The following is a 26,321-nucleotide window of genomic DNA, read 5'->3' as shown; positions in this document are numbered from 1 at the left end:
GGCATTTATTTTAATGTAAGGAGTCTTGCGAGTAAGGCAGATGAATTGAATGTGCACATGGGAGTATGATATTGTTGCTATCACAGAGACATGGTTGAGGGAGGGGCAGAACTGGCAGCTCAATATTCCGGGGTATAGAATCTTCAGGCGAGACAGAGGGGGGTGTAAAAGAGGAGGGGGTGTCACAATATTAATCAAGAGTCAATTACAGCTGTCAGGAGGGATGATATCTTAGCAGGTTCCTCTAATGAGGCCATATGGGTAGAACTTAAAAACAAAAAGGGGGCAAGCACTTTGCTGGGAGTGTATTATAGGCCCCCAAACAGTCAGGGGGAGATAGAGGAACAGATATGTAGGCAAATCTCAGAGCAGTGTAGAAATAATAGGATAATAATAGTAGGGGATTTCTGTAAAGTCTGTGGGTTGTGCAGTTAATAAATACACAGACTTCAGAAGTAACAAACAAACAGGTCTTTACTATTCGAAGGTCCGGGCGAATCTGCCCCAGCAATCCTGCCACAACACTTATATACTGGTGTGGTCACTATCGGTATTACAGTATACAGAAGCCAAACAAATAGTGCCACACCTAAAGTAGTTCTCTTAAAGGTGACCGGTTACATTCAATAGTTCCCTTAAAGGTAGACGGGTACATACACTACAATCCTCCCTTTTTAGCTTATTACTTACAGAGTCTCCGTTAAACATACATATCTTCAACTTCCTATAAACAAATTACAGATATACTCTCGGTGGAGTCAATGTCATATAAAACAATTTACAGATATAATCTCGGTGGGAACAGTTCACAGGTTCAGTCTCTGCGGAAACAGTTCATAGATTCAGTCTCTGATCTTGACTCGTTCCGAACAACATTTCTTTGGTGTAGCCGGTTCACCTGGCTAGCGTGACTCCTTCATAGCCTTTTTCTTGACGTAACAGCTTGAACTTTCGTCCTGTTGAACCAGCAGTGCGGACTTTTACAACCAACTGGCTGTCTTGACATTTTCCAGTTTTTCAACTAATTTAGCTCCTTTCGTAGTGTTCCGCCTGAGATGGTAGAAGTGCTAATATTTTAGACAGTTATTATCTTCTGCTTCTTCTTTTTCTTTTCTGCCTTTTTGAAACTCTCGGAGCTCCTTTCTCGGCTGCCAGCTGTAGTGCCACCAACTCTCTATGTTCCTTAGACCTTAAGTGCTTCCTCTGGATTTCAGCACTTTGGGAGTTTTCATCACAAGCTGGGCAGACCACATCCTCGTAATATTCAGTGTCACTCAACAGGTCATGGTAATATTCGGGTTCATCCTGAGTTAGGCCAGCGAGAGAGCCTTCTTCTTCCTCCTCACCCGTCTGGACGTTAGCTGACGGTGGTTCCTTCCCTAGACATCTTTCTTGAAAAGACTTCTTCATGCATTCATATTCATCCCGCTCTTCCTGGGTTGTCTGCCATTCCTTCACTACTGACCTCATTTGTGAGTTCAATACCTTCCCTTCCACCGGGGATTGCGGTATCAGGCTATTTAATCCTTCTACTGAAGCAGCTGTTTCAACATTCTTCTGTTCACATTGACGTGATTCAATGAACTCTTCATAGAGTAAACTGTAACACAAAATCTGTGTTGCCACCTCAGTTATTTCTGTAACTTTTGGGAGCTCCGAATTCCTTCCCTTTGCAGATTGAAGCTCGTGTTCCCATTGTGGAGTCTTGTCTCTCAGCATGTGAAGGAGTTGGCTGACCGTTAACTCTTCCGCGGGGACTCTGTGGATCAGAGTCTTCACCATTTCATCCACCTTTCCCTCCAATGCTTTCACCTTCCTTTCCTCTTGTACTTTGGTTTCAAGCGCTCGAAGAAGTTGCGCCTTGATGCTCCCAAGCTCATGTTCAGAGCCCATTCTTACAGTCTCTGTGTTTCTTACAGTTTCCTTCCCTTCCACTGAAAGGATTCCCAGTTGACTCTGCTCTTCAAGTCGTTGAACCTCGGTCATTGCCGCCTCATATTTGTCTTGGGTTTCCTCCAATATTTTTATGAGTTCTTGGACATCTTGGCCTAGAAATTCAGTTGCCTTAGCGCCGCTTTTGAGGCGCTAGAGGGACTAGCGCCAGAGTTATGGCCAGTTTAAAAATTCCCTGGGGCCCTAAATCGGCGTTGCACCGGTAGCGCTGTGCCGGCACCGATGACGTCATTGGTGTGCGCAGCGTCCTGGTTGCCATGCCGACGGGCCCTAGCGCCGAAATTCAGTTGCGGCCGCCTCGCCCGTGGCAGCCGCAACTAAGACTCTGGCAACAGAGTCTTGCATGAGTTTGCGCCGGCGCATTAAAGGCCCCGCGGCGGCCGGCCGCTTTCCCGCCGGCCGCCTGCCCGCAGCTCCCTCCCCGGACTTCTCCCCCCCACCCCCCGGAACAGATGCAAGCCCGGCACTTGTCCGAGGTGCCGGGCTCATTTTTAGACAGATTTGCGCGGGCCGCGGCCGGGTGCAGGCAGCTCCTCCTTAACGGAAGGAGGAGGCCTGCACTTCCCGAGCCTGCCGCACCGCATCGGGTGCCGCAGCGCCGGAATTGCGGCGCGAAACGGCAGTTAGCGCCGATTTACCGCCGCAAAGACCCTTCAGTAGCGCCGGCAGCCGTTTGGGCGTGGCCCTGCTGAATTTTTGGCGCGCGCAGGGGGACTTAGCGCCGGCACTAACTTCCGGCGCTAAAGCCCTGGCTAAGCCAAAACCCAATTTCTAGGCCCTTGTCTTTCATGTTCTGCCATGTCTTTCACCGCTAAATTCTCATCTATGGATGGAACTTCTACCGATGAGTCTGTCTTGGCCTTGAGCTCATCAAGAATTTCCTGCAGCCTTTGGACTTCTTGCTCATGTTCAACCTTTAGTTGTTCATATGCTTCTACTGAAACTAGCTTTTCGGAGGTTGCCGAGTTAATCCCCTCCAGAATTGTAGCCTGGGCCTGTTCATACTGTTCTTTCCACTTCTCACACTCTGCTTGTAAGGAGTCGTAGAGAAGAACTGGAATAAAATCCCGGCTTCCTGAAGATTCCTCTTCATTTGCTTCTTTCGCAATTTCCTGTTGGAGTTCAGCCAGGGCTGCTATGCTATCTGCCTCTTGAAGTCTCACTGCCATCAAATCTTCTTTATTCTTGCAGTCTATCTCAGTCATTTTCCCTTTATTTTCATTTAACTGAGTGATAAGCTCCTCTTGCAACATGGCCACATTGTTCACATCAGGTAAAGAAGCGTTTCTCTTTTCCATGTCCAAGATTTTTTTCTGCATCTCTTTAAGTGCACACTGCGATTCAGCTTCTCTTAACCTTGCCTGCACTAGCTCCGTCTCCAATTGCAGAACAAAATCCTCAGTGTAGCGTGGTTTGCCTTTATGCTGTATCTCTAGATCATGCAAATATTCTAACTCCTGAACATCATAAGGGAGGTGTGATCGGTAATTGGTCACGATGGCTCTATGGTCGCTCTCTGCTTGAGCCAGCAGGTTCTGTTGTCTTTCCAGACTCTCCCATTCGGTGTCATAGAACTTTTTCATTGTTTTCATCTCTTGTACGAGACGGTAACTTAATTGTTCGAATTGTTGTCGTACTTTGAAATAACGTTGAGTTCGAGCTCGGTGTTCCTCCGTAATGCATATGTCTGTGACTTGAACAGACTCAGAATTCTCTGTCTTTATGCACGCCATCGTTTTTCCAACCTTAGTCAGTGAGTTCATGTTAACCTTGTTTTTCATACGTGGGCTGGACTTATCGTCTTCCGGCTCAGAGTCTGAGCTGCTTGTCTGCACCGAGTCCTCACTCGTCATTGCTTGTAGGTAGTGCCATTCCATGTCTATTTTCTTGATCCACTCCCGTCCTAGAAGTGGTGGTCCTCCCTCATGTAGTACATACAAGTTCATTCTTGGGTGTTCTTTACCCCTATCTCTCACCTTGACTCTTATTTTTCCCATGGGGTATACTTTATGCCCCGTGTATGTCTGCAATACGAACTTGGTATCTCTTAAGGGTATGTGTGAGAATAGCCGGTGGTAATCCCCTCGATTTATGACTGATACAGCTGATCCAGTGTCCAACTCCATTTTCACTTGGACTCCAGCTATTTTTAGCATGACCCAGATAGTTTGTAGGTCAGCTTCCTTACTCACATGGTGGATACTCAGACTACCCAGCTCCTGGCCGTTTGGATCTGAGTCTGGATTCTGTTCGTCTGAACTCTTCTCAGCCCCCTTGTATACCTTGTTGTACTTTTCTTGTGATGGCTTCCTTTGGTTGTTGGTCTTCTTCCCTGACCGGCATACCTTAGCGATGTGACCCAGTTTGCCACATTTCCTACATTCTTGGTTCTTAAACCAGCATTGATTCTGGTCGTGTGTTGTCTTCCCACAACGATAGCATTTTGTTGTACTCGAGGTAATTTGGTCCACCCCGAGCGCCGCCGCCTTTAGTTGCATTTCCGCCGTTCCTTTCGCTGCGGCTTCGTGTGATGCGGCTATAAGGACAGCCCTGTCAAGTGTAAGGTCGTTCTCTTCTAGTAGGCGCTTTTGCGTCCCTTCCTTGGACAATCCGCCTACGAACTTGTCTCGCAGTGCCTCTGTCAGATTCCCTCCGAACTGGCAGTATTTCGCTAGCCTACGCAGTTCGACCAAGTATTCTGCGTTGTTTTCATCTTTCCGTTGCGTTCTTGCATAGAATTTGAATCGTTCAGCCAACATCAACGGTGTGGGGTTCAAGTGGTCCTTCAGAACAACCACAATCTCTTCGAAAGACTGATCCGCCGGTTTAGCTGGTGCTAGTAAATCCTTCAAGAGCCCGTATGTCTTTGCGCCCATCGAGTTTAACAATGTTATCGCCTTGTCGTCTTCCTCTATTTTGTTGGCTTCACAATAGATCTCGATGCGTTCCACGTACGTGGCCCAGTCTTCTATCTCAGAATTAAAATCATTAATATTCCCTCGCTTAGGCATCTTTCTTCCCTTGGGAGCAGCACCAGTATTTCTTTAAGTATTCTTATTTATTTGTTTATTTCTAAGATGGCGGTTTTCCCGCGAATATGGCGGTTTCCCGCTCTTCCTTTCTCTCCCCGCCCACTTCAATGGCGGTATGTCAATCAAGATGGCGGTTTTCCCGCGAAAATGGCGGTTTCCCGCTCTTCCTTTCTCGCCCCGCCCACTTCAATGGCGGTTTCCCGCTTCTGGCGTCTTCTCCGCCTAATGGCGGCTTCCCGCGTTTCTTCCCGGTGGAAGGGGTACGCTTCCCCCCACAGCGGACAGGTTCAGCCGCTGGCTGGCTACCGCACAGCTCCCCTTACTCGGCTATGTCTTTTCCTCCCGCCCGCACGGTTCTACCGGCGCTGGGTACACCCCGTTAACGGAGGACAGTTCAGCCGCTGGACTGGCTCTCGCGCAGTCTCTCTCTCCGTACCCGGCTCTGTCGCTCTCTCACCCGCACGTTCGGTGTTACCGGCCCTGGGTACCCCGTTGGTGGAGAACAGCTCAGCCGCTGGACTGGCTCTCGCGCAGTCTCTCACCCCGTTTTCGGCTGTGTCTCTCACCCACTCCCGCACGTTCGGTTTTGCCGGCTCTGAGTACCCCGTTGGTGGAGAACAGCTCAGCCGCTGGACTGGCTCCTCGCAGTCTCTCTCTCCGCACCCGGCTCTCACCCGCACGGTTCCCGTTCGCCTCCCCCAGCCCTCTCGCAGACCGGTGTTTCCCTCCCCGGCTGCGGCTGGGTTTCTCTTCCCACGCCTACTCGCAGGCTCAGCGCTTCGTGGCTGCGGTCGCTGCCCGGATTTTTCCCGCCGCTCGCGGTCCGGCTGTCACCTGACGCCGTTGGACCCGACTTTTGGCCGGCACAGCTCCCCCTCGACCGAGGTCGAGTGCTCTGCCCTTATCCTCCGGATACTTCTACACCTTCCCCTACTCACAGTCTCTTCGGCCGCCTTGTTTCTTGCTGGTCGGCTCACTCCGCACCGTGGCAGAAGGGTAGTCAGTGCCTGTTGCTGATACAGCTTTTGTTGTTAGTCTTCCTGCTTTCTGTTGTTGCAGCCTCGTGTTTTCTTTTGGTAGCACGACGAGGGCGGTTGTCTCTCTTCGACGCTCTTCGTTGCTTTTGGTAATCTTGCCGCAGGGTACGATCGGACTCGTCGCCACTGTAAAGTCTGTGGGTTGTGCAGTTAATAAATACACAGACTTCAGAAGTAACAAACAAACAGGTCTTTACTATTCGAAGGTCTGGGCGAATCTGCCCCAGCAATCCTGCCACAACACTTATATACTGGTGTGGTCACTATCGGTATTACCGTATACAGAAGCCAAACAAATAGTGCCACACCTAAAGTAGTTCTCTTAAAGGTGACCGGTTACATTCAATAGTTCCCTTAAAGGTAGACGGGTACATACACTACAATTTCAACTTCCACAATATTAACTGGGATAGTCAGAGTGTGAAAGGCTAAGAGGGTGCGGAATTCTTAAAGTGCATCCAGGAGAGCTTTTTGAGCCAGCATGTAGAAAGTCAAACAAGAGAGGGGGCGGTACTGGACCTAATTCTAGGCAATGTAACCAGGCAAGTGGTAGAAGTGTCAGTAGGAGAGCATTTTGGTGACAGTGACCATAATTCGGTGAGATTAAAGGTAGTCATGGAAAAGGACAAAGATGGACCGGAAATAAAGGTCCTAATTTGGGGGAAGGCCGATTTTAATGGGGCAGTAATTCCTCCCCAAACGTGTGAGTACGGAAGGGGTACTCACGCGTCTGGCCGGAGGAAATGCCGGTTTTCAGCATGCACAGCGCAGGCGCTGAAAACCGGCATTTCCTCTCCTCTAACCCAAGAGGTGAAGAGGCTAGCGCGTGCGCTGTAGGGGGCAGCGTGTGCGTCTTGGATTTCCTCTGTTTTGGGGGATTTGCGCATGTCTGAAGGCCTCCGGTCTTTACGCTTGTAAAAAGCACACGTAAGTATTTATTTTTACAGGTAAGTGGTGTTTTAGTGTAATTTAGAATTTTTTTCCCCACAGGTTTATTATTTTAAAGAATCTACAATAAGGTAAGTTTAGTTTTAGACCCTTTTTATTAAAAATTTATTTTTTTCAAAAAAAAAAATTATTGTTTAAATTATTTTTTAAAACTTATTTATACTTAATTTAATGATTGGGATGTTTTTTAAATTTTTATTTAAAGTTTAAATAGTGTTTTGGGCCCCCGTAGTTTTCATGAGTTTGACAGTTCTTACTCTCAAACTCATGAATGAACCTTCCCCTCCCCTGATTGGTTGTACAGTGCTCACCTGATCCCAGCTGGCACATTGCACTAACTACGCCGCTGGATCAGGTAAGCACTGTGCGCTGACATCTGAACCGGGCCTGTCACAGGAAATGCAAGCAGGCCCGGGCTTCAGATGTCAGCGCGCAGGGTGAGTGCAGATCGGGGGCTTGCATGCGCGGCAAGCCCCTGACACCAAGTTCTGGGCCCTTATGGTAAGGCAGGATCTGGCCAAAATGGACTGGGATCAGCTACTTGTAGGAAAATCCACATCAGAGCAATGGGACTCTTTCAGAAAGGAAATAGAGAGAGTACAACACCAACATGTTCCCGTAAAGGTCAAGGGTGGGACCAACAAGCCCAGGGAACCCTGGATGTCAAGGGATATACAAGAATGGATTAGGAAAAAAAGGGAAGCATTTGGCAGAGACCATGGACTAAAACCAGTGGAAGCCCTAGAGGAGTATAGAAAGTGCAGGGGGCTACTTAAAAAAGAAATTAGGAGAGCGAAGAGGGGGCATGAAAAACACAGGTGGGCAAAATAAAGGAAAATCCCAAGGTGTTTTATAAGTATATTAATGGCAAGAGGATAACCAGGGAAAGAGTAGGGCCGATTAGGGACCAAAGTGGCAATCTGTGTGTAGAGCCGGAAGATGTAGGTGAGGTTTTAAATGAATGTTTTGCATCTGTGTTCACTATGGAGAAGGACGATGTAGGCATAGCAATCAGGCAGGGAGATTGTGATATACTTAAACAAATTCGTATCGAGAGGGAGGAGGTACTCGCGGTTTTAGACGGCTTAAAAGTAGATAAATCACCAGGCCCAGACGAGATGTATCCCAGGCTGCTGTGTGAAGCAAGGGAGGAGATTGCAGGGGCTCTGACACAAATTTTCAGAACCTCTCTGGCCACAGGGGAGGTCCCAGAGGACTGGAGAACAGCTAACGTAGTACCATTGCTCAAGAAGGGTAGTAGGGATAAACCAGGGAATTACAGGCCAGTGAGCCTAACATCAGTGGTAGGGAAATTATTGGAAACAATTCTGAGGGACAGAATTAGTCTCCACTTGGAGAGGCAAAGATTAATCAAGGATAGTCAGCATGGCTTTGTCAGGGGGAGATCATGTCTAACCAATTTGATTGAATTTTTCGAGGGGGTGACTAGGTGTGTGGATGAGGGTAGTGCAGTTGATGCAGTCTACATGGACTTCAGTAAGGCTTTTGACAAAGTCCCGCATGGGAGACTGGTCAAGAAGGTAAGAGCCCATGGGATCCAGGGCAATTTGGCACATTGGATCCAAAATTGGCTTAGTGGCAGGAGGCAGAGGGTGATGGTGGAAGGTTGTTTTTGTGACTGGAAGCCTGTGTCCAGTGGTGTACCACAGGGAGCGGTGCTGGGTCCTTTGCTGTTTGTAGTGTACATTAATGATTAGATATGAATGTAGGAGGTATGATCAGTAAGTTCGCAGATGTGGTAGGATCCTCGGAAGGACAGAGGATCAGAGGGACCTTGGTGTGCATGTACATAGGTCCCTGAAGGCAGCAGGACAGGTAGATAAGGTGGTTAAAAAGGCATATGGGATACTTGCCTTCATTAGCTGAGGCATAGAATATAAGAGCAGGGAGGTTATGATGGAGCTTTACTAAACGCTAGCTAGGCCACAGCTGGAATACTGTGTGCAGTTCTTGTCGCCAAACTATAGGAGAGATGTGATTGCATTGGAGAGGTTGCAGAGGAGATTCACCAGGATGTTACCTGGGCTGGAGCGCTTCAGCTATGAAGAGAGACTGGACAGGCTGGGGTTGTTTTCCTTAGAGTAGAGAAGGCTGAGGGGGGACCTGATTGAGGTGTACAAATTTATGAGGGGCATAGATAGGGTAGATAGAAAGGAACTTTTTCCCTTAGTAGAGGGGTCAATAACCAGGGGGCATAGTTTCAAGGTAAGGGGCAGGAGGTTCAGAGGGGATTTGAGGAAAAACTTTTTCACCCAGAGGGTGGTTGGAATCTGGAACTCACTGCCTGAAAGTGTGGTAGAGACAGGAACCCTCACAACATTCAAGAAGCATTTAGATGGGCACTTGAAACACCATAGCATACAAGGCTACGGACCAGGTGCTGGAAAATGGGATTAGAATAGACAGGGCTTGATGGGCAGCATGGACACGATGGGCCAAAGGGCCTCTTTCTGTGCTGTATAACTCTATGACTCTATGTGTCTTCTCGTATCATAGAGAAATTAAATATTCAACACACTGTGTTTGAAACAAAGCTGATTTATTACATATTTATTCAAAATATTAATCTCCAGTTATAGGGGTTATTAGCATCAGCAGAAACAAACCCCAACTGTCAGAGTGAACATGGTTCAGTCCTGGATGTGGTTAACAGCAGCAATAACAGCAGAATCCAACCTCTGTAGTCGATCGTGAACTTGCTGGTGTCTCAGCAGATTGTATGACTGAGTGAATCCCTTCCCACAAATGGAGCAGGTGAATGGCCTCTCCCCAGTGTGAACTCGCTGGTGTGTCAGTAGGGTGGATGACTGAGTGAATCTCTTTCCACACACGGAGCAGGTGAACGGTCTCTCCCCAGTGAGTGCGTTGGTGGTTCTGCAGATCAGTTTTGCTTTTATAATTCATATCACAGTCAGAACATTTAAAAGTCCTCTCCTCTGTGTGAATACGATGGTGCCTCAGAAGGTGGGAGGACTGACTGAATCCCTTCCCACACACGGAGCAGGTGAATGGCCTCTCCCCAGTGTGAGTGCGACGATGCATTTCCAGCTCAGACGGGTAATTGAATTCCTTCCCACAATCCCCACATTTCCAGGGTTTCTCTGTGGTGCGGGTGTCCTTGTGTTTCTCCAGGTTGGATGATCAGTTGAAGCCTCATCCACACACTGAACACGTGTACGGTTTCTCCCCGCTGTGAATGGTGCAAAGTTTTTCAGGTTGTGTAAAGATTGAGACAAACATTTCTCTTTCCACATTCAAAGGCCAATTATATTTAGGTCCTGATGAATTGCGTGACTGTCAGATCTTGACGTGATGTTTGGTTTAAGTTTCCCGCCTGCAAATCCTCCCCTTCTAATATCCTGCAAAGGGAAGTTACACAAGTAATCACTGTAAATACAGGGTCGAAATTCAGCACAGGCAATTCTAGTTGCTGTGGAACATTCTTTCCTCTCTTCTTCCCCAAAGCTGTAAATCCCCGTCCCACAGACTCTTGCTCCTTCCTGTGCCGTCTCCAACATTTTTCCTGTCAGTCAAATTTTCTCCCTGCCTTGAAGGTGCTGACTCTGGCTGGGTTCAGTTCCACAGTCACTGGTTCCCCACCCTCTCCTCCCCTGAAGGTGCTGACTCTGGCTGGGTTCAGTTCCACAGTCACTGGTTCCCCACCCTCTCCTCCCCTGAAGGTGCTGACTCTGGCTGGGTTCAGTTCTACACTCACTGGTTCCCCTCCCTCTCCTCCCCTGAAGGTGCTGACTCTGGCTGGGTTCAGTTCCACACTCACTGGTTCCTCTCCCTCTCCTCCCCTGAAGGTGCTGACTCTGGCTGGGTTCAGTTCCAGTCACTGGTTCCCCTCCCTCTCCTCCCCTGAAGGTGCTGACTCTGGCTGGGTTCAGTTCCACAGTCACTGGTTCTCCTCCCTCTCCTCGGCTGAAGGTGCTGACTCTGGCTGGATTCAGTTCTACATTCACTGGTTCCCCTCCCTCTCCTCCCCTGAAGGTGCTGACTCTGGCTCAGTTCAGTTCTGCACTCACTGGTTCTCCTCCCTCTCCTCCCCTGAAGGTGCTGACTCTGGCTGGGTTCAGTTTTGCACTCATCAGTTGCTGTCCAATGTGTGACCTGCGTGCCCCATCTACGTATCAATCAATGGGAATTAGACCGAATATGCAGTCCCTCTGGGGACCGGACCCCCGGCCCGAATCAAAGGTTTCAGAGGAGGAGAGATTGATAAAACTATTTGAAAAGGTGTGGTGGTGAAATGTTGGGCGGGTGCTCAGCATCTCATACACTGTGTAAGATTAACATTCCACATGTGTGAACCTTTCATTCTGTCCCTGATTTGGGCATCTCTTGAGCTGGCACTTCTTGTCCCATTATACCGAGTTGGTGCAACAGGAGAGCCAGGGATCAGGGGGATATTGGACAGGAAGCACACAGCACAGACATTACACTGCAGGTGGGATATGTGAGAGTGTTACAGTGAGGGCTTCGGGCACTTTATTAAACACACCCACAGCAGAAGCACATTAATCTGATGGGAGATCACTGACACATGAGCAGCCAGCGGTGTGGAGCCTCCTGAAAGTCCGGCCACTTTCCAGCCAGTATTTACAGGAGCTGGGACACAGAAAGAGTCTCAATAAAATCACTGATATATTTGTTCACACAAACCAAACCCCCAAAATACTGAGTCATTTCACCTTCATTTACAGACGCTCCCTGACCAGTCACCATTTCTCCTCCATTTACAGACGCTCCCTGACTTCCTGTCTGTCCCGGAGTTTGGCGCGGGGCCCCTTTGCTGAGCGAATCGGGAGAAACCGGGAAGCGGCGGGCGGATAATGTTGAGTGTTTTAATAATGGGGCCTGGGGCCGCACTCGGGGTGTGAGCAGCCCGCGTCCCTCCCGGGGTTCATGAACCTGCTCCCTGAGCTCGGGGTGTGAGCGGCCCGCGGCCCGCGTCCCCCCGGGGTTCATGAACCCGCTCCCTGAGCTCGGGGTGTGAGCGGCCCGCCTCCCCCCGGGGTTCATGAACCCGCTCCTGAGCTCTCTCACCTGATGTGTCAGCGGCTGCTGCCAAGGTCCGCGCATGCTCAGCTCACCTTCTGTTGTACAGGTTTAAATGTCAAGCCCCGCCCCTCACACACTCCGATTGGTTGGAGGACCCGCCGCCCGCTCGGTCCTCCAGTCCCGCCCCCCTCTTCCTATTGGTCCAATCTCCCGTCAATCACCCGGGCAGTGTGAGCTGACCATGCGCGGACCTTGGCAGCAGCCGCTGAGACATCAGGTGAGAGAGCTCAGGGAGCGGGTTCATGAACCCCGGGGGGAGGCGGGCCGCTCACACCCCGAGCTCAGGGAGCGGGTTCATGAACCCCGGGGGGACGCGGGCCGCTCACACCCCGGGCTCAGGTTCATGAACCCCGGGGGGACGCGGGCCGCTCACACCCCGAGCTCGGGGAGCGGGTTCATGAACCCCGGGGGGACGCGGGCCGCTCACACCCCGGGCTCAGGTTCATGAACCCCGGGGGGACGCGGGCCGCTCACACCCCGAGCTCGGGGAGCGGGTCCATGAACCCCGGGGGGACGCGGGCCGCTCACACCCCGAGCTCGGGGAGCGGGTTCATGAACCCCGGGGGGAGGCAGGCCGCTCACACCCCGAGCTCAGGGAGAGGGTCCATGAACCCCGGGGGGACGCGGGCCGCTCACACCCCGAGCTCGGGGAGCGGGTTCATGAAGCCCGGGGGGACGTGGGCCGCACACACCCCGAATGCGGCCCCATTATTAAAACACTGAACATTATCCGCTTCAGAAACACCCGGGGTGGGCTTCAGGCCCCGAACAAGAGCCTCCGGGCCGGGCGTTTGCCCCGAGCGGGGCGCCAGCTGCGGGGCTTTCTCCCGGTGACAGGCCCGGGGTAACGGCCGTCATCTTGAGAGGCTCGGGGCAGCAGGGCGAATGCGTGGCCCCCTTGGCCAGGAACCAGGAGGAGAGAATCTTGTCAATTTCTATCCTGGACTCACAGTGATGACTTTTGTAAACTCCTTTTACAGGCTGTGAGAAGGGCAGCATTTACACACCCAAACTCAAACCAAACATCACAACAAGATCTGACAGAGTCACTCCATTCATCAGGACCCGAATATCATCGGCCTTTGAATGTGGAAGGAGAAATGTTTGTCTGTTCTGTCTGTGGGAAAAGATTTCAAACATCAGTGTGACTGGAAAAGCAGCGAGACACACACACCCGAGTGAGAGTGTTCCAGTGCACTGACTGTGGAAAGAGCTTTAACCAGTTACACAGCCTGAAAAAATATTGCACCGTTCAGAGCGGGGAGAAACCGTACACGTGTTCTGTGTGTGGACGAGGCTTCAACTGATTGTCCAACCTGGAGAGACACAAGGACACCCGCACCATGGAAAAAACGTGGAAATGTGGAGACTGGGAAAAGATTCAATTACCCGTATGAGCTGAAAAATCATCAGCACAGTCACACTGGGGAGAGGCCGTTCACCTGCTCCGCATGTGGGAAGGGATTCACTCACTCATCCATTCTCCAGACACATCAGCGAATTCACACTGATGAGAGCCCATTCAGCTGCACTCACTGTGGGAAGAGATTCAAGCAGTAATCCAACCTCATTCTGCACCAGCGAGTTCACACTGGGGAGAGGCCGTTCATCTGCACCCTGTGCGGGGAGGGATTCAGTCGGTCATCCCACCTGCTGACACACCAGGAAGTTCACACCGGGGAGAGGCCGTTCTCCTGCTCTGTGTGTGGGAAGGGATGAAGGGATTCACTCGTTTATCTGAGCTTCTAACACACCAGTGAATTCACACTGGGGAAAGGCCATTCACCTGCTCCGTGTGTGAGAAGGGATTCACTCGATCATCCGGCCTTCGGACACACCAGCGAGTTCACACTGGGGAGAGGACGTTCACCTGCTCTGTGTGCGAGAAGGGATTTAATCGATCATCGAACCTGCTGAGACACCAGCAAATTCACACTGGGGAGAGGCCGTTCACCTGCTCCGTGAGAAGGGATTTAATTGTTCATCCAACCTGCTGACATACCAGCAAGTTCACATGTGACTGCAGGGGCTGGATTCTGCTGTTAATCACATCCAGGACTGAACCATGTTACAAGTATGTAAAAAAAAGAGTAGTGAAGACAAATATAGGTCCCTTACAGTCAGAAATGGGAGAATTTATAATGGGGAACAAGGAAATGGCTGAGCAATTAAACAAATACAGTACTTTGGTTCTGTCTTCACGGAAGAGGACACAAATAACTTCCCAGAACTGCTAGGGAACCAAGGGTCTAGTGAGAAGGAGGAATTAAAGGAAATTAGTATTAGTAAAAAAATAGTGCTGGACAAATTAATGGGACTGAAAGCCGATAAATCCCCAGGGCCTGATAATCTGCATCCCAGAGTGCTAAAAGAGGTAGCCATGGAAATAGTGGATGCATTGGTTATCATCTTCCAAAATTCTATAGATTATGGAACAGTTCCTGCAGATTGGAGGATGGCAAATGTAACCCCGCTATTTAAAAAAGGAGGGAGAGAGAAAATGGGGAACTACAGACCGGTTAGCCTAACATCAGTAGTAGGGAAAATGCTAGTCTATTATAAAGGATGTGATAACAGGACACTTAGAAAATATCAACGGGATTAGACAGGGTCAACATGGATTTATGAAAGGGAAATCGTGTTTGACAAACCTACTCGAGTTTTTTGAGGATGTAACTGGTAGAATTGATAAGGGAGAACCAGTGGATGTGGTGTATTTGGATTTTCAGAAGGCCTTTGATAAAGTCCCACATAAGAGGTTAGTGTGCAAAATTAAAGCACATGGGATGGGGGGTAATATACTGGCATGGATTGAAAATTGGTTTACAGACAGGAAACAGAGAGTAGGAATAAATGGTTCTTTTTCGGGGTGGCAGGCGGTGACCAGTGGGGTACCGCAGGGATCAGTGCTTGGGCCCCAGCTATTCACAATATATATCAATGATTTGGATGAGAGAACCAAATATAATATTTCCAAGTTTGCTGATGACACGAAACTAGGTGAGATTGTGAGTTGTCAGGAGGATGCAAAGAGGCTTCAAGGCGATTTAGACAAGTTGAGTGAGTGGGCAAATACAAGACAGATGCAGTATAACGTGGATAAATGTGAAGTTATCCACTTCGGTAGAAAAAACAGAAAGGCAGAGTATTATTTAAATGGTGATAGATTGGGAAATGTTGATGTACAGAGGGACCTGGGTGTCCTTGTACACCACTCACTGAAAGCAAACATGCAGGTGTAGCAAGCAGTTAGGAAGGCAAATGGCATGTTGGCCTTCATTGCAAGAGGATTTGAGTACAGGAGCAAGGATGTCTTACTACAGTTATACAGGGCCTTGGTGAGACCACACCTGGAGTATTGTGTGCAGTTTTCGTCTCCTTACCTAAGAAAGGATATACTTGCCATAGAGGGAGTGCAGCGAAGGTTCACCAGACTGATTCCTGGGATGGCAGGACTGTCGTATGAGGAGAGATTGGGTCGACTAGGCCTGTATTCACTAGAGTTTAGAAGAATGAGAGGGGATCTCATTGAAACGTATAAAATTCTGACAGGGCTAGACAGACTGGATGCAGGGAGGATGTTTCCCCTGGCTGGGGGGTCTAGAACGAGGGGTCACAGTCTCAGGATACGGGGTAGGACATTTAGGACTGAGATCGGGAGAAATTTCTTCACCCAGAGGATGGTGAACCTGTGGAATTCTCTACCACAGAAGGCTGTGGAGGCCAAGTCACTGAATATATTTAAGAAGGAGATAGATTTCTAGCCACAAAAGGCATCAAGGGGTATGGAGAGTGAGCGGGAATATGGTATTGAGATAGAGGATCAGCCATGATCATATTGAATGGCGGAGCAGGTTCGAAGGGCCAAACGGCCAACTCCTGCTCCTATTTTTCTATGTTTTTACGTTCATTCTGACAGTTGGGGTTTCTTTCTGCTGAAGATAATAACCCTATAACTGGCTGGAGTTTAATATTCTGGATATATAGCTGATTGACTTGTTGGGGCTGGAGTGTCCCTTTAAGAATCATTGTGATCGTTCCCCTTAATTCAGGACTTTCATAAGAAATTATTTGACAATAAAATTATGAATTTTACTTTAACCCTAATTTGACCTTTGGTACAAAATCTACAATTTATTGTCTGAAAAGTTCCACTGAATAACATCTCCAATTAGAAAGTGCTGATTAATCCTCACTGACAATTCTTACTGACTTGCACATTACACACAGTGGCACCTCCATTATCCACCAGAAAGAAGGGGAATGGGAATTGGTGGAGAATCGAGAGCCCCAAATGTTGCCCCTCCCGTCTGGTACAGCAATCCCCTCGGCATGGCAATGGAGACAAGTCCAGTTATAGTGACAGGATGAGTTAAAGGTATTTACTCAGACGGGCGGAAGGTGGGAAGTGGTGTTCCACGGGGATCGGTGCTGGGACCACTGCTGTTCACCATTTACATGAATGATTTGGACTTGGGAATCAGAAGTACAATTTCAAAATTTGCTGATGACACAAAATTGGGGGATGTAGTTAATACTGAGGAAGACTGCGATAACATCCTTGTAGAATTATTCAGTTGTGTTCAGTAAATTGCAGCATCTTTTAATTTGCTTTGACTGATCACATCACTATATAGTTATGTGAAAAACAGAAATCATTAACAGCTCCCAATTTCAGAATCTAACATTTCAAAAATTGTAATGGATGTGGGCGAGATATTAGGACCAATACAATAGCAAAATACTGCAGATGCTGGAATGCTGAAGTAACAACAGAAAATGCTGGAAATACTCAGCAGGTCAGGCAGCATCGAGGAGAGAGAAACAGAGTTAACGTTTCGAGTCGGAGACCCTTCGTCAGAACTGGAAAAGGTTGGAGAAGAGAGATGTTTAAGCAGGGGTAGGGAGGAAAGAACAAAGGGAAGGTCTGTGATAGGATGGAAGAACAAAGGGAAGGTCTGTGATAGGATGGAAGAACAAAGGGAAGGTCTGTGATAGGATGGAAGAACAAAGGGAAGGTCTGTGATAGGATGGAAGAACAAAGGGAAGGTCTGTGATAGGATGGAAGAACAAAGGGAAGGTCTGTGATAGGATGGAAGAACAAAGGGAAGGTCTGTGATAGGATGGAAGAACAAAGGGAAGGTCTGTGATAGGATGGAAGGCAGGAGAGAGTGACTGACAAAAGGGAGGATGGTGCGAGGCAAAAGGAAAGGTAATGGGACAAGTTAAGAAACAAAAGATGGCTCTAGATGAGGTGTGAATGATGATGGCATCATCCTTAACAGCTACCATGTGAGAAAAGGAGAAAAAATATATATATAAAGAAATGCGGGGGCCGAGGTTATAGTCTGAAATTGTTGAACTTGATGTTGAGTCCAGAAGGCTGTAAAGTGTCTAATTGAAAGATGAGGTGCTGTTCCTCGAGCTTACGTTGAGCTTCGTTGGAACAGTGTAAGAGGCCGAGGACGGCGAGATCAGAGTGGGAGTGGAGCGGAGAATTAAAGTGACAGGCGACCGGAAGCTCGGGGTCACGCTTGCGGCCTGAACGGAGGTGTTCCGCAAAGCGGTCACCCAATCTGCGTTTGGTCTCTCCAATGTAGAGGAGATCGCATCGTGAGCAGTGAATACAGTATACTAAATTGTATCGTTTCACCTGGAAAGGGGTGTTTGAGGCCCCGGATGGTGGGAAGGGAGGAGGTAAAAGGGCAGGTGTTGCATCTCCTGCGCTTGCCCGGGAAGGTGCCGGGCGAAGGGGTGTTGGGGGTGATTGAAGAGTGGGCCAGGGTGTTGCGGAGGGAGCGGTCCCTTTGGAATGCTGAAAGGGGGTGGAGAGGAAGATGTGTTTGGTGGTGGGATCACGCTGGAGGTGGTGGAAATGGCGGAGGATGATTCATTGAATGTGGAGGCTGGTGGGGTGGAAGGTGAGGACAAGGGGAACCCTATCATGGTTCTGGGAGGGAGGGGAAGGGGTGAGAGCAGAAGTGCAGGAAATGGAACGGACACGGTCGAGGGCCGTGTCAACCACAGTAGAGGGGAATCCTCGGTTGAGGAAAAAGGAAGACATACCGGAAGCACTAGTATCGAAGGGGGCATCATCAGAACAGATGCGGCAGAGACAGAGAAACTGGGAGAATGGAATAGAGTCCTTACAGGAAGCGGGGTGGGAGGAAGTGTCGTCCAGGTAGCTGTGGGAGTCAGTGGGCTTATAGTGGATGTTGGTCGATTCCTCCCACTCCCTGGTTATTGACCTCTCTGCTAAGGGGAATAGCCCTTCCTATCCACTCTATCTAGGCCCCTCATAATTTTATACACTTCAATTAAGTCTCCCTTCAGCCTCCTCTGTTCCAAAGAAAACAACCCCAGCCTATCCAATATTTCCTCATAGCTAAAATTCTCCATTCCTGGCAACATCCTCGTGAATCTCCTCTGTACCCTCTCTAGTGCAGTCACATCTTCGTGTAATGTGGTGACCAGAACTGTACTCAGTATTCTAGCTGTGTCCTAACTAGTGTTTTATACAGTTTTAGCAGAACCTCGCTGCTCTTTTGGGACATACAATGACAGGAAGGGAACCTTCCTCCACAAAGCAATGCAGATATTTTAATCAGTGATGCTGCACCATATTTTGTGGATAAAGTCACACTTGCTTTTTTTAATGGGAACAGGTGCATAAAAGAGTTCAATGATCATGTTGACACCAAAAGCTAAAAATAAACCAAATACAACCCTTCATGTTCGCTGACACAACATAAACAGCCTTGTAAAGTGGCTGGAAACTAAACCCGAGGTTATGAGGATTTCAAACAGCAAACTGTGAGAGTGACTGGCAATGATGTGACGACATGGGAATTTTGGCTACAGATATCGTGGCCCTGTGGGAGACTAATAACCAAATGTAATGTTGCTCGAAGGAGGAGGGAACACCCACAGGACCACTGACTACTGGCGACCGAACAAGGCAAGTTCTATTTTCACTACATGGGATTCTGGGAATGTTACCAGAGTTTTGGAGGCTGAATTCTGCAATTCACCCATTCTTTCTGTGAGAACCATAAAATCGTTTGCTATAATGTTCTTATATTTAGACAGATGGTTCACATTGGCTATTAGCAGCTTTAAGAAGATGCCTGACTTATTGGCATCGAAAGCAAACAGTAGTTTATCTTTTCAATTCCTGGTGGAATATTCTAAAGTGTATTTGTACACGATCACAGGATAGGTTTGGATGAAGATGGCCCTTCAGCCCATTTAATCTCCTACAATACCAACCTTACCATCTTTCCATTACAGCATCTGTTTCTTAATTACTCCAGTGTCCTGGCATAAACCTCCCTGCTGCCAACCCATTTCAGCTGTTGATCACCCTCTGAGTGTCAAAAAGTGCTGCCTGATTTCACCCCTGAATGGCCTAGCTCTAATTTAAAGATTCTGGCCTCTTGTTCTTGATTCCAGCACCAGAGGAATCCTCCATGACCTCCCCTCTCCTTATCTCTGTAAACTCCTCCAGCCCTACAACCTCTGAGATCTCTGCCCTCCTCCAATTCTGGCCTCTTGCACATCCCCGATTTTAATCGCTCCACCATTGGCGGCCGTGCCTGCAGCTGTCGAGGCTCCAAGCTCTGGAATTCCCTCCCTAAACATTTCCACCTCTCTACCTCTCGTTCCTCCTTCAAGACATTCCTTAAAACCTACCTCTTTGAACAAGCTTTTGGCCATCTGCCCAAATATCTCCTCATGTGGCCCAGAGTCAAATTTTATTTGCTAACGCTACAGTGAAGCACCTTGGGATGTTTTACTGCATTAAAGGCACTATTTAAATGCAAGTTGTTGTTGTTACTCTCCAACCCCCCCTCACCCCAACTCCTTTCACCCCTACTCTCCAATACCCCTCACCCCAACTCCTCTTTCACCTCTACTCCCCAACCCCCCTCACCCCAACTCCTCTTTCACCCCTACTCTCCAACCCCCTCCCTCCAACTCCTCTTTCACCCCCTACTCTCCAACCCCCCTCACCCCAACTCCTCTTTCACCCCTACTCTCCAACCCCCTCCCTCCAACTCCTCTTTCACCCCCTACTCTCCAACCCCCCCTCACCCCAGCTCCTCTTTCACCCCTACTCTCCAACCCCCCTCACCGCAACTCCTCTTTCACCCCTACTCTCCAACCCCCTTACCCCAACTCCTCTTTCACCCCTACTCTCCAACCCCCATCACCCCAACTCCTCTTACACCCCTACTCTACAACCCCCTCACCCCAACTCCTCTTTCACCCCGACTCTCCAACCCCCCTCACCCAACCCCTCTTTCACCCCTACTCTCCAACCCCCCTCACCCCAACTCCTCTTTCACCCCTACTCCCCAACCCCCTCACCCCAACTCCTCTATCACCCTGACTCTCCAACCCCCTCACTCCAACTCCTCTATCACCCCTACTCTCCAACCCCCTCACCCCAACTCCTCTTTCACCCCTACTCTCCAACCCCCCTCACCCCAACTCCTCTTTCACCCCTACTCTCCAACCCCCCCTCACCCCAACTCCTCTTTCTCCTGTACTCTCCAACCCCCTCACCCGACTCCTTTCACCCCTACTCTCCAACCCCCCTCACCGCAACTCCTCTTTCACCCCTACTCTCAAACCCCCCTCACCGCAACTCCTCTTTCACCCCTACTCTCCAACCCCCCTCACCCCAACTCCTCTTTCACCCCTACTCTCCAACTCCCCTCACCCCAACTCCTCTTTCACCCCTACTCTCCAAACCCCCTCAACCCAACTCCTCTATCACCCCTACTCTCCAACCCCCTCTCCCCAACTCCTCTTTCACCCCTACTCTCCAACCCCTCACCCCAACTCCTCTTTCACCCCTAATCTCCAAACCCCTCACCCCAACTCCTCTTTCACCCCTACTCTCCAAACCCCCCTCACCCCAACTCCTCTTTCACACCTACTCTCCAACACCCCTCACCCCAACTCCTCTTTCACCCCTACTCTCCAAACCCCCCTCACCCCAGATCTTCTTTCTCCCCGACACTCCAACCCCCTCTCCCCAACTCCTCTTTCACCCCTACTCTCCAACCCCCTCACCCCAACTCCTCTTTCACCCCTACTCTCCAACCCCCTCACCCCAACTCCTCTTTCACCCCTACACTGCAAAACCCATCAGCCCAACTCCTCTTTCACCCCTACCCTCCAACCCCCTCACCCCAACTCCTGTTTCACGCCTACTCTCCAACCCCTCGCACCCCAACTCCTCTTTCACCTCTACTCTCCAACCCCCTCACCCCAACTCCTCTTTCACCCAACTCTCCAACCCCCCTCACCCCAACTCCTCTTTCACCCCTACTTTCCAGCCCCTCGCACCCCAACTCCTCTTTCACCCCTACTCTCCAACCCCCCTCACCCCAACCCCTCTTTCACACCTAATCTCCAACCCCCCTCACCGCAACTCCTCTTTCACCCCTACTCACCAACCCCCCTCACCCCAACCCCTCTGTCAACCCTACTCTCCATCCCCACTCACCCCAGCTCCTCTTTCACCCCTACTCTCCAACCCCCTCACCCCTACTCTCCAACCCCCCTCACCCCTACTCGCCAAACCCCCTCACCCCAACTCTTCCTTCACCCTTACTCTCCAACTCCCCTCACCCCAAGTCCTCTTTCACCCCTACTCTCCAAACCCCACACCCCAACTCCTCTTTCACCCCTACTCTCCAACCCCTCACTCCAACTCCTCCTTCACCCCAACTCTCCAACCACCCTCACCCCAACTCTTCAACCCCTCACCCCAACTCCTCTTTCACCCCTACTCTCCAACCCCCCTCACCCAAATTACTCTTTCACCACTACGCTCCAACCCCCCCTCACCCCAACTCCTCTTTCACCCCTACTCTCCAACCCCACTGACCCCAACTCCTCTTTCACACCTACTCTCCAACTCCCCTCACCCCAACTCCTCTTTCACACCTTCTCTCCAAACCCCCGCACCCCAACTCCTCTTTCACCCCTACTCTCCAACTCCCCTCACCCCAACTCCTTTTTCACACCTACTCTCCAAACCCCTCACCCCAACTCCTCTTTCACCCCTACTCTCCAACTCCCCTCACCCCAACTCCTTTTTCACACCGACTCTCCAAACCCCTCACCCCAACTCCTCTTTCACCCCTACTCTCCAAACCCCCCTCACCCCAACTCCTCTTTCACACCTACTCTCCAACACCCCTCACCCCAACTCCTCTTTCACCCCTACTCTCCAACCCCCTCACCCCAACTCCTCTTTCACCCCTACACTGCAAAACCCATCAGCCCAACTCCTCTTTCACCCCTACCCTCCAACCCCCTCACCCCAACTCCTCTTTCACCCAACTCTCCAACCCCCCTCACCCCAACTCCTCTTTCACCCCTACTTTCCAACCCCCCTCACCCCAACCCCTCTTTCACACCTAATCTCCAACCCCCCTCACCGCAACTCCTCTTTCACCCCTACTCACCAACCCCCCTCACCCCAACCCCTCTGTCAACCCTACTCTCCATCCCCCCTCACCCCAGCTCCTCTTTCACCCCTACTCTCCAACCCCCTCACCCCAACTCCTCTTTCACCCCTACTCTCCAACCCCCCTCACCCCTACTCGCCAAACCCCCTCACCCCAACTCTTCCTTCACCCTTACTCTCCAACTCCCCTCACCCCAAGTCCTCTTTCACCCCTACTCTCCAAACCCCACACCCCAACTCCTCTTTCACACCTACTCTCCAACCCCCCTCACCCCAACTCCTCTTTCACCCCTACTCTCCAACCCCTCACTCCAACTCCTCCTTCACCCCAACTCTCCAACCACCCTCACCCCAACTCTTCAACCCCTCACCCCAACTCCTCTTTCACCCCTACTCTCCAACCCCCCTCACCCAAATTCCTCTTTCACCACTACGCTCCAACCCCCCGTCACCCCAACTCCTCTTTCACCCCTACTCTCCAACCCCACTGACCCCAACTCCTCGTTCACACCTACTCTCCAACTCCCCTCACCCCAACTCCTCTTTCACACCTTCTCTCCAAACCCCCGCACCCCAACTCCTCTTTCACCCCTACTCTCCAACTCCCCTCACCCCAACTCCTTTTTCACACCTACTCTCCAAACCCCTCACCCCAACTCCTCTTTCACCCCTACTCTCCAACTCCCCTCACCCCAACTCCTTTAACACACCTACTCTCCAAACCCCTCACCCCAACTCCTCTTTCACCCCTACTCTCCAAACCCCTCACCCCAACTCCTCTTTCACCCCTACTCTCCAAACCCACCTCACCCCAACTCCCCTTTCATCCCTACTCTCCAACCCCCCCTCACCCCAACTCCTCTTTCACCCCACTCTCCAACCCCCCTGACCCCAACTCCTCTTTCACCTCTACTCTCCAACCCCCCTCACCCCAACTCCTCTTTCACCCCCTAATCTCCAACCCCCCTCACCCCAACTCCTGTTTCACACCTACTATCCAACCCCCATGACCCCAACTCCTCTTTCTCCCCTACTCTCCAACCCCCCTCACCCCAACTCCTCCTTCACCCCTACTCTCCCAAACCCCCTCACCCCAACTCCTCTTTCACCCCTACTCTCCAGCCCCCCTCACCCCAACTCCTCTTTCACCCCTACTCTCCAAACACCTCACCCCAACTCCTCTTTCACCCCTACTCTCCAACCGCCCTCTCCCCAACTCCTCTTTCACCCCTACTCTCCAACCCCCGCACCCCAACTCCTCTTTCACCCCTACTCTCCAACCCCCCTCACCCCAACTCCTCTTTCACCCCTACTCTCCAACCCCCTCACCCCAACTCCTCTTTCACCCCTACTCTCCAACCCCCTCACCCCAACTCCTCTTTCACCCCTACTCTCCAACCCCCCTCACCCCAAATCCCCTTTCACCCCTACTCTCCAACCCCCCGCACCTCAACTCCCCTTTCACCCCTACTCTGCAACACCCCCTCACCCCAACTCCTCTTTCACTCCTACTCTCCAACCCCCCAACCCAACTCCTCTTTCACCCCTACTCTGCAACCCCCGTCACCCGAACTCCTCTTTCACCCCTACTCTCCAACCCCCCTCACCCCTACTCTCCAACCCCCTCACCCAAACTCCTCTTTCACCCCTACTCTCCAACCCCCTCACCCCAACTCCTCTTTCACGCGACTCTCCGACCCCCTCACCCCAACTCCTCTTTCACCCCTACTCTCCAAACCCCATCAGCCCAACTCCTCTTTCACCACGACTCTCCAGCCCACTCACCTCCACTCCTTTTTCACCCCTACTCTCCAAACCCCATCACCGCTCCTCTTTCACCCCTGCTCTCTAAACACCCTCACCCCAACTCCTCCTTCACCCCTACTCTCCAGCCCCCCTCACCCCAACTCCTCTTTCACCTCTACAATGCCCATCACCCCAACTCCTCTTTCACCCCTACTCTCCAACCCCCCTCACCCCAACTCCTCTTTCACCCCTACTCTCCAACCCCCCTCACCCCAACTCCTCTTTCACCCCTACTCTCCAACCCCCTCACCCCAACTCCTCTTTCACCCCTACTCTCCATCCCCTCACCCCAACTTCTCTTTCACACCTACTCTCCAACCCCCTTCACCCCAACTCCACTTTCACCCCTACTCTCCAACAACCCCTCACACCAACTCTTCTTTCACCCCAACTCTCCAACCCCCTCACCCCAACTCCTCTTTCACCCCTACTGCCCAACACCCTCACCCCAACTCCTCTTTCACCCCTACTCTCCAACCCCCTCACCCCAACTCCTCTTTCACCCCTACTCTCCAACCCCCCTCACCCCAAATCCTCCAACCCCCCGCACCTCAACTCCTCTTTCACCCCTACTCTGCAACACCCCCTCACCCCAACTCCTCTTTCACCCCTACTCTCCGACCCCCCTCACCCCAACTCCTCTTTCACCCCTACTCTCCAACACCCTCACCTCCACTCCTTTTTCACTCCTACTCTCCATACCCCATCACAGCTCCTCTTTCACCCCTACTCTCTAAACACCCTCACCCCAACTCCTCCTTCAACCCAATTCTCCAAACCCCTCACCCCAACTCCTCTTTCACCCCTATTCTTCAACCCCCCTCGCCACAACTCCTCCTTCACCCCTACTCTCCAGCCCCCCTCACCCCAACTCCTCTTTCACCCCTACAATGCCCCTCACCCCAACTCCTCTTTTACCCCTACTCTCCAACCCCCACACCCCAACTCCTCTTTTACCCATACTCTGCAACCCCCTCACCCCAACTCCTCTTTCACCCGTACTCACCAACACCCCTCACCCCAAATCCTCTTTCACCCCTGCTCTCCAACCCCCCTCACCCCAACTCCTCTTTCACCCCTAATCTCCAACCCCCCTCACCCCAACTCCTCTTTCACCCCTACTCTCCAACCCCCTCACCCCAACTCCTCTTTCACCCCTACTCTCCAAGCCGCTCACCCCAACTCCTCTTTCACCCCTACTCTCTAACCCCCTCACCCCAACTCCTCTTTCACCCCTACTCTCCAACCCCCCGCACCTGAACTCCTCTTTCACCCCTACTCTCCAACCCCCTCACCCCAACTCCTCTTTCAGCCCTACTCTCCAAGCCGCTCACCCCAACTCCTCTTTCACCCCTACTCTCTAACCCCCTCACCCCAACTCCTCTTTCACCCCTACTCTCCAACCCCCCGCACCTGAACTCCTCTTTCACCCCTACTCTCCAACCCCCTCACCCAAACTCCTCTTTCACTCCGACTCTCCAACCCCTCGCACCCCAGCTCCTCTTTCAGCCGTACTCTCCAACCCCCTCACCCCAACTCCTCTTTCACCCCTACTCTCCGACCCCCTCACCCCAACTCCTCTTTCACCCCTACTCTCCAACCCCCTCACCCCAACTCCTCTTTCACCCCTACTCTCCGACCCCCTCACCCCAACTCCTCTTTCACCCCTACTCTCCAAACCCCATCAGCCCAACTCCCCTTTCACTCCTACTCTCCAGCCCACTCACCTCCACTCCTTTTTCACCCCTACTCTCCAAACCCCATCACAGCTCCTCTTTCACCCCTACTCTCTAAACACCCTCACCCCAACTCCTCCTTCAACCCAACTCTCCAACCCCCCTCTCCCCAATTCTCCAACCCCCCTCACCCCAACTCCTCTTTCACCCCTACTCTTCAACCCCCCTCACCCCAACTCCTCTTTCACCCCTACTCTTCAACCCCCCTCACCCCAACTCCTCTTTCACCCCTACTCTC

The 26,321-nt window shown here is 51.0% G+C and overlaps 1 long non-coding RNA gene across 1 annotated transcript; it reads right to left on the bottom strand.

The window, feature by feature from the left end:
* Window positions 1-9,513: 9,513 nt before the first annotated feature.
* Window positions 9,514-11,967, bottom strand: LOC147118554 (uncharacterized). The gene is made up of 2 exons (XR_015077927.1): window positions 11,686-11,967; window positions 9,514-10,350 (listed from the first exon to the last, which is right to left on the bottom strand). It is a non-coding gene; the product is annotated as an uncharacterized LOC147118554 (long non-coding RNA).
* Window positions 11,968-26,321: the final 14,354 nt, after the last annotated feature.

Source organism: Somniosus microcephalus, chromosome 4 (assembly GCF_052327205.1).
Source record: "Somniosus microcephalus isolate GS21.2 chromosome 4, FLI_Smic_1.0, whole genome shotgun sequence".
In the NCBI taxonomy this organism is placed as follows: domain Eukaryota; kingdom Metazoa; phylum Chordata; class Chondrichthyes; order Squaliformes; family Somniosidae; genus Somniosus; species Somniosus microcephalus.
This window is presented reverse-complemented; position numbering and strand designations above follow the sequence as displayed.